The sequence below is a fragment of the Balearica regulorum genome, chromosome 4, assembly GCF_011004875.1.
Source record: "Balearica regulorum gibbericeps isolate bBalReg1 chromosome 4, bBalReg1.pri, whole genome shotgun sequence".
NCBI classification, from domain to species: Eukaryota; Metazoa; Chordata; class Aves; order Gruiformes; family Gruidae; genus Balearica; species Balearica regulorum.
Genome location: NC_046187.1, coordinates 39,424,664 through 39,432,967, shown reverse-complemented (window position 1 = coordinate 39,432,967; position 8,304 = coordinate 39,424,664). Strand labels below are relative to the sequence as shown.

Genomic DNA, 8,304 nt, shown 5'->3' with positions numbered 1-8,304 from the left:
ACAAATAAGTTGGCGAAACTAGTTTGTAAAATAATAAATTAAAAGTATTTCAATCCTCAGCTTTTCTGCTGAGACACACATTGTCCTTTCAAAACGGCAACAATAAGAACTGAGTGACAGATAGATACAAAATTCTGGTCTGTTTCCTGTTTCCCAGTTTACATTTAGTCCTGCCTCAAAAAACAAACAAAAAAAACCCCCAAAAAACCACAACAACAAAAAAAAGCTTGACATGCTAAAAAAAAAAAAGAAGTAAATATTTTTATTAAACTATTTAAAAATAAAATAAATGGCAAATCCAAGCACAGCTTGAAATGGGAAGTAGAAGTTCTGATTTATTTTTCCACAAAGGATTTTTTTTACTAAATCAAGCAGGTAAGACAAAAGAATGCAGATTCAGAAAACTTCAGTTTCCTAAAGGACATTTTTCATGATAAAGTTTTCATAGTATTTCTCACTCAGCTACACTGAAGCAAGGGATCCTGCTGTGGTATAACTTCAGGGGGCTCTGCCAGGTTTTTCAATGGACCACAATATGTGTAGAAGCCATTTTTCTGAAGATTATTCATGATGTCATATCACAAACCTATCGATGTTATTGGTACCAAAGCTATTGCTATTAACCAGTGGGCAGACAAGTTCCTTAATTCTATAGTATTCCATATTTTTAGGGCTTTCAGTTTTCTTGGAGAGTAGGACGGAAAATCAATTTTAATCCAACCATAATCCTATGCTTGGTTGCTTAACAAAATTTCCATCTATTTTCTGCAGTTTCTTTTTCCCTGTCAATCGTCAGCAGTAAGCAGGGTGGTTTGTTCCTTCCTTTTTTTTCAAGTCATATTGTGCAGCTGCCCAGTGTGTAGCTCAGTGTGAAACTCATTGATTTGTAGAAGTTAAAATTTCTAATTGCGGGTACAAGTTCTTCTTCCTGCTCATGGAAATGCCACTGGATGCTCAGCAGTCGTGTCCTGCCTAAGACCGCCATGACCCATCCAGCTTATTTTAAGGAGGACACCTGGAAGAAGTGAAGATGTAAGGAGTTTGTGGCAGGGATTCAAGTAAGGAGTGTAGCTTTACGTTGGCTATTTTGGGATTTCATGAAACCCCAGTGTAAACCGGGGGATTTGTTTCACCGCATGGTCCAAACTGCAGACAGATATGGTCCCTTGGGCTGGACTGCGCTGTGGCAGCCTGAAAGGGTAGGACTGACAGCCAGGCTTTCTCAGGCAGGACACACCGCCAGCCCTGGCTTGACTGTCACTGTGTACAGCTCCTTGGGTAAGCGGGGAAATACAGAAAGCTTTAAACATTAATTCTGGAAAGAAATTAATTTGAAACTTTGTATAGTTCAATTAAATTCTCAGTGTAACAAGAAATGAAGAGTTAGTGTTTGCACTTATTGTTTCAACTCTATACAGAATCATTAATCTTCATTCAAACATTTACTTACTGAATGATTAAAACTGTTAAACTCGAGCTTTTCTTACCAGACAACTGAGTAAAGATTTTGTTTGCACACCTCTTAGGTCCTAGCATAGGTACCATTTGCTTCACTACTGGCATGTACACCCAGCCCAGAAGAGGCTTGGAGCTAGAGAGCTCCTAAAATACATACTACATTAAGCAGCACACCTCAAAAGGAAGGCAGGTAAAAGTTTTTTTGCAGAATCATTTCTCAGCATGGTTCAAAAGAAAAAGAAGTTTGGAAAAAAAACCTGAAAAAAATCCACCTGGTCTTTATTAGTCATTCAATAGAATTTGTTGTTGTTGTTGTTCTTGGTTGTTGTTGTTGTTCTTAGAAAATCACTGTCCTGGCAAATTCAAAGCTGTAACAAACAACTTGGGTGATAGCACAGTACTATAAGGGCTCTTAAAAGGGGTTGCGTAGTAAAACTGTGCCTGAATGTTGTTGAGACAGAGGAAAAGCAGCAGTTTTCATAACTTGATTTCTTGGGGCGGAAGAGGGAAGAAAGTAACTAAGTTACATGGGGAAAAAAGATGGTTTGTTATTTTCACATTTTCTGTTCTTTTGCTACAGCTTTTCTTTGACATTCAGGCAGTATCCTGACAAGTGGAGGCCCTGAATATTGCCAAAATGACCAACTTTCAGCTTCTTGTTCTGGTCATAGATAGAACCTGCACTTTAGCAATAATTTCAAATCCTCATGGCATCAGATTGTTCCAAGATGATTTTTCTCTGACCCATTTAATTTTGCCTTTAGGAAATGTCAGGTCTGCCTGCTAAAATGAGGCCACATTTCAGCAAGCTTTATACACCGCAAGATGAAGAAAAAATATCCCTGAGGTCTGTATTATTTCACATTGTTTTGCAGATTTGGCACAGAGGCAAAATATTAATAACCTCAGTATTGATTAAACTGCTTGTTATCTTCAGGTTCTTAACTTTGCTAACTGATATTGAGCATTTTTTATTGCTAATACTGGGAAACATTTAAGGCTACTTTAAAGGAGAATGAGAATCAATCGTGGATCTTCAGTGTAGTGACAAAAGAAAACCCTTTCTGAAAACCAGAGCTAGCACGTGAATATTGACTTGTAAGTCCATTGCCACAATACTTTTTTTGCTCTTCCTTTCGCAAATCCATTTAAAAACCCTACAAAAATTCTAAATACTCAGAATTCTTCATGTGCTGAGTAAATATAAGCAAAACAATTGAAAGCAGCTGCATCTGAGTGGGAGGCAGCAGGCTGTGAGTATCTCAGTAATTAGGGGATTGTTTCTGATGGTGGCCCCGTTCAGAAATTGCATCTGTGTACCCATAGACTCTGGGTAGCATCTCAAACATGGTTTCACCGATCTCTATGGCCGTGAGAGTAAGGAGTCAGATTTGCATTGGCAGTTGTAATTGATGCAGAATTTTCTAAAGGGCAAGGTGTCAATCCTGCTCCTACTACAGCCAGTGAGACTTCACCGGAGAAGTATTTTTGGAAACCCCACTTGTATCTTGCTCTCAATGTGAAACGCACATTTTGGAGCCTGTTTTTCATGCTGTAATAGACCTCTTATGAGTGCAGGAAGACAATAGTACCCACAAGAAAAGAAAGCTTACAAAAATCAGTCTTGAAATAATGCAAGGCTAAAAAACCACTTGGAAAACCCATTGCATAATGAGGAAAGAAGTAATGAAGAGGTGATTTACAATAAAAGTTTAATATTAAAAGAGAAACAATGTTACAGTGACCTTCACTGTGTAGTTTTTTGAGGCATATCATCATGGCCATTGGTTAGGTCTTGGCAGCAGCACAGTCACTTTAATCTCAGTTAATCAAGGCAAAGAAGCACTTTCTACGCACTAACTGGACAGTTTCCTCCCATGGGCACAACGTTAAGTCAGTAGATTTGCGGTCATATCAGTGGGATAACTTTGATTAATAAAAACTAACAAAAGCTTTCAACAAAGTGCCTGACAGTTCACTACCTGATTATCCCTGCTGCAGAGGTTATAAGCTGCTGAAGCCAAGTGAAGCTATTTCGACTCGTTAGACAAGGACCCCAGAAAGATACAAGAAGGTAAATGCCACCAAAAAGTGCAAGTAACAGAAACAGATCAGTACTTAGCACAAATTTCTGCATGAGTCTATTAATCACATCAAGGGACACTTACATCCTTAATGGCATTATAATGAGGAAAAACTCAGTATTTAACTAACTTTGCCAATTGATAATGCTTGTGGAGCATTTTTAATGCATTACTAATGCAATACTAATTGCTGCAAATACACATGTACAGGAATCAATTGAGACTGTTTATTTGGTTTCTATTTTTAGTAGCAAAAAAGTTTTCAGTTGTGATAGTAACAAAGCCAGACATCAATATGTTCTCCAAGACTCATTAAAACCAATATTTCACTAACACCCCTTATCTTGCTGCTGCAAGATTTACTGGGTGATGGAAAAATCATGAATTAACATTATCCTGGTTTTTCTGCTTCAGTAACTTGGATGAAACCTGATGCTTCAAGCAGTGATCTTCATCTTTTCCATGCTAATAGGATGTTGTGAGCAAGTGTGTTGGGTTTGCGTGGCAAGGTTTTGATAGCCGGAGGGGGGGATGCTACAGGGGTGGCTTCTGTGAGAAGCTGCTAGAAGCTTCCCCTGTGTCTGACAGAGAAAATGCCAGCCGGCCCCAAGACGGACCCGCCACTGGTCAAGGCCAAGCCAATCGGCGCCTCTGTGATAACATATTTAAGAAGGAAAAAAAACAGTTAAAGAGAGCTTTTGCAGCCAGAGAGAGGAGTGAGAAGATGTAAGAAACTCTGCAGACACCAAGGTCAGTGCAGAAGGAGGGGCAGGAGGTGCTCCAGGCACCGGAGCAGAGATCCCCCTGCAGCCCGTGGTGAAGACCATGGTGAAGCAGGCTGTCCCCCTGCAGCCCATGGAGGAAGGATGAGGGGGTGTAGCGATCCCACCTGCAGCCCATGGAGGACCCCAAGCTGGAGCAGGTGGAGGCACCTGAAGGAGGCTGTGGCCCATGGGAAGCCCACGCTGGAGCAAGCTCCTGGCAGGACCTGTAGATCCGTGGAAAGAGGAGCCCATGCCAGAGCAGGTTTGCTGGCAGGACTTGTGACCCCGTGGGGGACCCACGCTGGAGCAGTTTGCTCCTGAAGGTCTGCACCCCATGGGAGGGACTCACGTTGGAGCAGTTTGTGAAGGACTGTCTCCCATGGGAGAGACTCACGTTGGAGCAGTTTGTGAAGGACTGTCTCCCGTGAGAGGGACTCCATGCTGGAGCAGGGGAACGATGAGAGGAGTCCTCCCCCTGAGGATGAAGAAGCGGCTGAAACAACGTGTGTTGAACTGACCGTAACCCCCATTCCCCGTCCCCCTGTGCCACTGAGGGGGGAGGAGGTTGAAGCCGGGAGTGAAGTTGAGCCCAGGAAGATGGGAGGGGTGGGGGGAGGTGTTTTAAGAGTTGATTTTTTTTTCTCATTCCTCTACTCTGTTTTGCCTAGTAATAAATTAGATGAATTCCCTCTCTCAGTTCGGTCTGTTTTGCTCGTGACAATAATTAGTGCGTGATCTCTCCCTGTCCTTATCTCGACCCACAAGCTTTTCGTTGTACTTTTTCTCCCCTGTCTAGCTAAGGAGGGGAGTGATAGAGCAGCTCTGGTGGGCACCTGGCCCCCAGCCAGGGTCAACCCACCACAGCAAGATCACATGTTGCTTTTCCAGTCAGCCTAAGAGACAAGGTAGTTATGGATAGCAGAAAGTACAAGCAATCTGGGAGGGTCTTGTGGGCAAGGTACCTCCTGTGAGCCTTAACTTGGGAATCACATATCTACAGCCTGGCAATTGTACTAAGGTGGTTTTAAACTGCTGCTCTGAATTAATCTGCGTCTTGGCATTACTGGCATTACAGAGAAGTGGTGGGATAGCTCCTGTGACTGGAGTGTTGGGATGGAAGGGTACAGGCTCTTTAGGAAGGACAGGCAGGGCAGACAAGGAGAGGGCGTCACCCTCTACGTCAACGATCAGCTGGAGTGCATGGAGCTCCACCTGGGGATGGAGGAGGAGCCCACCAAGAGCCTATGGGTCAGAATTAAAGGGAGGGCTGGGGCAGGAGACATCGTGGTGGGGGTTCTGCTACAGGTCAGCTGACCAGGGAGAGTGAGCAGCTGAAGCTCTCTGTAGGCAGATAAGAGCAGCCTCAAGCTCACAAGCCCTGGTCCTTCTGGGGGACTTCAATCACACTGACATGTGCTGGAGGGACAATACAGCTGTGCGTAAGCAATCCAGGAAGTTCCTGGAATGTGTCAATGACAACTTTCTCCTCCAAGTGACAGAGGAGCCCACGAGGAGAGGTGCCATGCTGGACCTTATTCTCACCAATAAGTAGGGCCTGGTAGGGGATGTCAAGCTCAAGGGCAGCCTTGGCTCCAGTGACCATGAAATGGTGGAATTCAGGAGCCTCAGGGCAGCGAGGAGCGCGTGCAGCAAGCTCACTACCCTGGACTTCAGCAGAGCAGACTTTGGCCTCTTGAGAGATCTGCTTGGTAGAATACCATGGGACAAAGCCCTGGAAGGAAGAGAGGCCCAAGACAGCTGGCTAATATTCAAGGGTCACCTCCTCCAAGCTCAGGAGCCATGCATCCCAACAGAGAGCAAGTCAAGCAAAAACACCCAGAGGTCCCTGTGGATGAACAAGTTGCTCCTGGGCAAAGTCAAACAAAAAAAGGAAGCCTACAGAGAGTGGAAGCAAGGGCAGGTAGCCTGGGAAGAATACAGAGAAACTGTCCGAGTGGCCAGGGATCAGGTTAGGAAAGCCAAAGCCCCTGATAGAAATTACTCTGGCCAGGGATGTCAAGGACAACAAGGAAAGCTTCTATAGGTATGTTAGTGAGAAAAGGAAGACGAGGGAAAATGTGGGTCCCCTCTGGAATGAAACAGGTGACCTGGTTACTGTGGTGGGTTGACCCTGGCTGGGGGCCAGATGCCCACCAGAGCTGCTCTATCACTCCCCTCCTTAGCTAGACAGGGGAGAAAAAGTACAACAAAAAGCTTGTGGGTCGAGGTAAGGACAGGGAGAGATCACGCACTAATTATTGTCACGAGCAAAACAGACCGAACTGAGAGAGGGAATTCATCTAATTTATTACTAGGCAAAACAGAGTAGAGGAATGAGAAAAAAAAATCAACTCTTAAAACACCTCCCCCCACCCCTCCCATCTTCCTGGGCTCAACTTCACTCCCGGCTTCAACCTCCTCCCCCCTCAGTGGCACAGGGGGACGGGGAATGGGGGTTACGGTCAGTTCAACACACGTTGTTTCAGCCGCTTCTTCATCCTCAGGGGGAGGACTCCTCTCATCGTTCCCCTGCTCCAGCATGGAGTCCCTCTCACGGGAGACAGTCCTTCACAAACTGCTCCAACGTGAGTCTCTCCCATGGGAGACAGTCCTTCACAAACTGCTCCAACGTGAGTCCCTCCCATGGGGTGCAGACCTTCAGGAGCAAACTGCTCCAGCGTGGGGTCCCCCACGGGGTCACAAGTCCTGCCAGCAAATCTGCTCTGGCATGGGCTCCTCTTTCCACGGGTCCACAGGTCCTGCCAGGAGCTTGCTCCAGCGTGGGCTTCCCATGGGCCACAGCCTCCTTCAGGTGCCTCCACCTGCTCCGGCTTGGGGTCCTCCATGGGCTGCAGGTGGGATCGCTACACCCCCTCATCCTTCCTCCATGGGCTGCAGGGGGACAGCCTGCTTCACCATGGTCTTCACCACGGGCTGCAGGGGGATCTCTGCTCCGGTGCCTGGAGCACCTCCTGCCCCTCCTTCTGCACTGACCTTGGTGTCTGCAGAGTTTCTTACATCTTCTCACTCCTCTCTCTGGCTGCAAAAGCTCTCTTTAACTGTTTTTTTTCCTTCTTAAATATGTTATCACAGAGGTGCTGATTGGCTTGGCCTTGACCAGTGGCGGGTCCGTCTTGGGGCCGGCTGGCATTTTCTCTGTCAGACACAGGGGAAGCTTCTAGCAGCTTCTCACAGAAGCCACCCCTGTAGCGTCCCCCCCTCCGGCTACCAAAACCTTGCCACGCAAACCCAACACACTTACCCAGGATATGGAGAAGGCTGAGGTACTCAACGACTTCTTTGCCTCAGTCTTCACTGGCAAATGCTTGAGCCACACTGCCCAGGTCACAGAAGGCAGGGACTGGGAGAATGCAGAACCACCCACTGTAGGAGAAGATCAGGTTCGAGAATATCTAAGGAACCTGAACGTGCACAAGCCCATGGGACCTGATGAGTTGCATCCACGGGTCTTGAGGGAACTGGCAGATGAAGTGGCCAGGCCACTCGCCATCATATTTGAGAAGTCCTGGCAGTCCGGTGAAGTTCCCACCAACTGGAAGAAGGGGAACATAACCCCCATTTTTAAGAAGGGTAAAAGGAAGACCCAGGGAACTACAGGCCAGTCAGTCTCACCTCCGTGCCTGGCAAGATTATGGAGCAGACCCTCCTGGAGACTATGCTCAGGCACATGGAAAACAAGAAGGTGATTGGTGACAGCCAACACGGCTTCGCTAAGGGCCAATCATGCCTGACAAACTTAGTGGCCTTCAATGATGGGGCTACAGCATCCGTGGATAAGGGAAGGGCAACTGACATCATCTACCTGGACTTGTGCAAGGCATTTGACACTGTCTCACATGACATCCTTGTCTCTAAATTGGAGACATGGATTTGATGGATGGACCACGCAGTGGATAAGCAATTGGCTGGATGGTCACACTCAAAGAGTTGTGATCAATGGCTCAATGTCCAAGTGGAGAACTGTGATGAGTGGTGTT

At 46.2% G+C, this 8,304-nt stretch overlaps 1 long non-coding RNA gene across 1 annotated transcript; it reads right to left on the bottom strand.

Annotated features, from left to right (window-relative positions):
• Nucleotides 1-6,589: 6,589 nt before the first annotated feature.
• On the bottom strand, nt 6,590-7,355 carry LOC142601556 (uncharacterized). Its single transcript, XR_012835075.1, has 2 exons — nt 6,963-7,355; nt 6,590-6,872 (listed from the first exon to the last, which is right to left on the bottom strand). It is a non-coding gene; the product is annotated as an uncharacterized LOC142601556 (long non-coding RNA).
• Nucleotides 7,356-8,304: the final 949 nt, after the last annotated feature.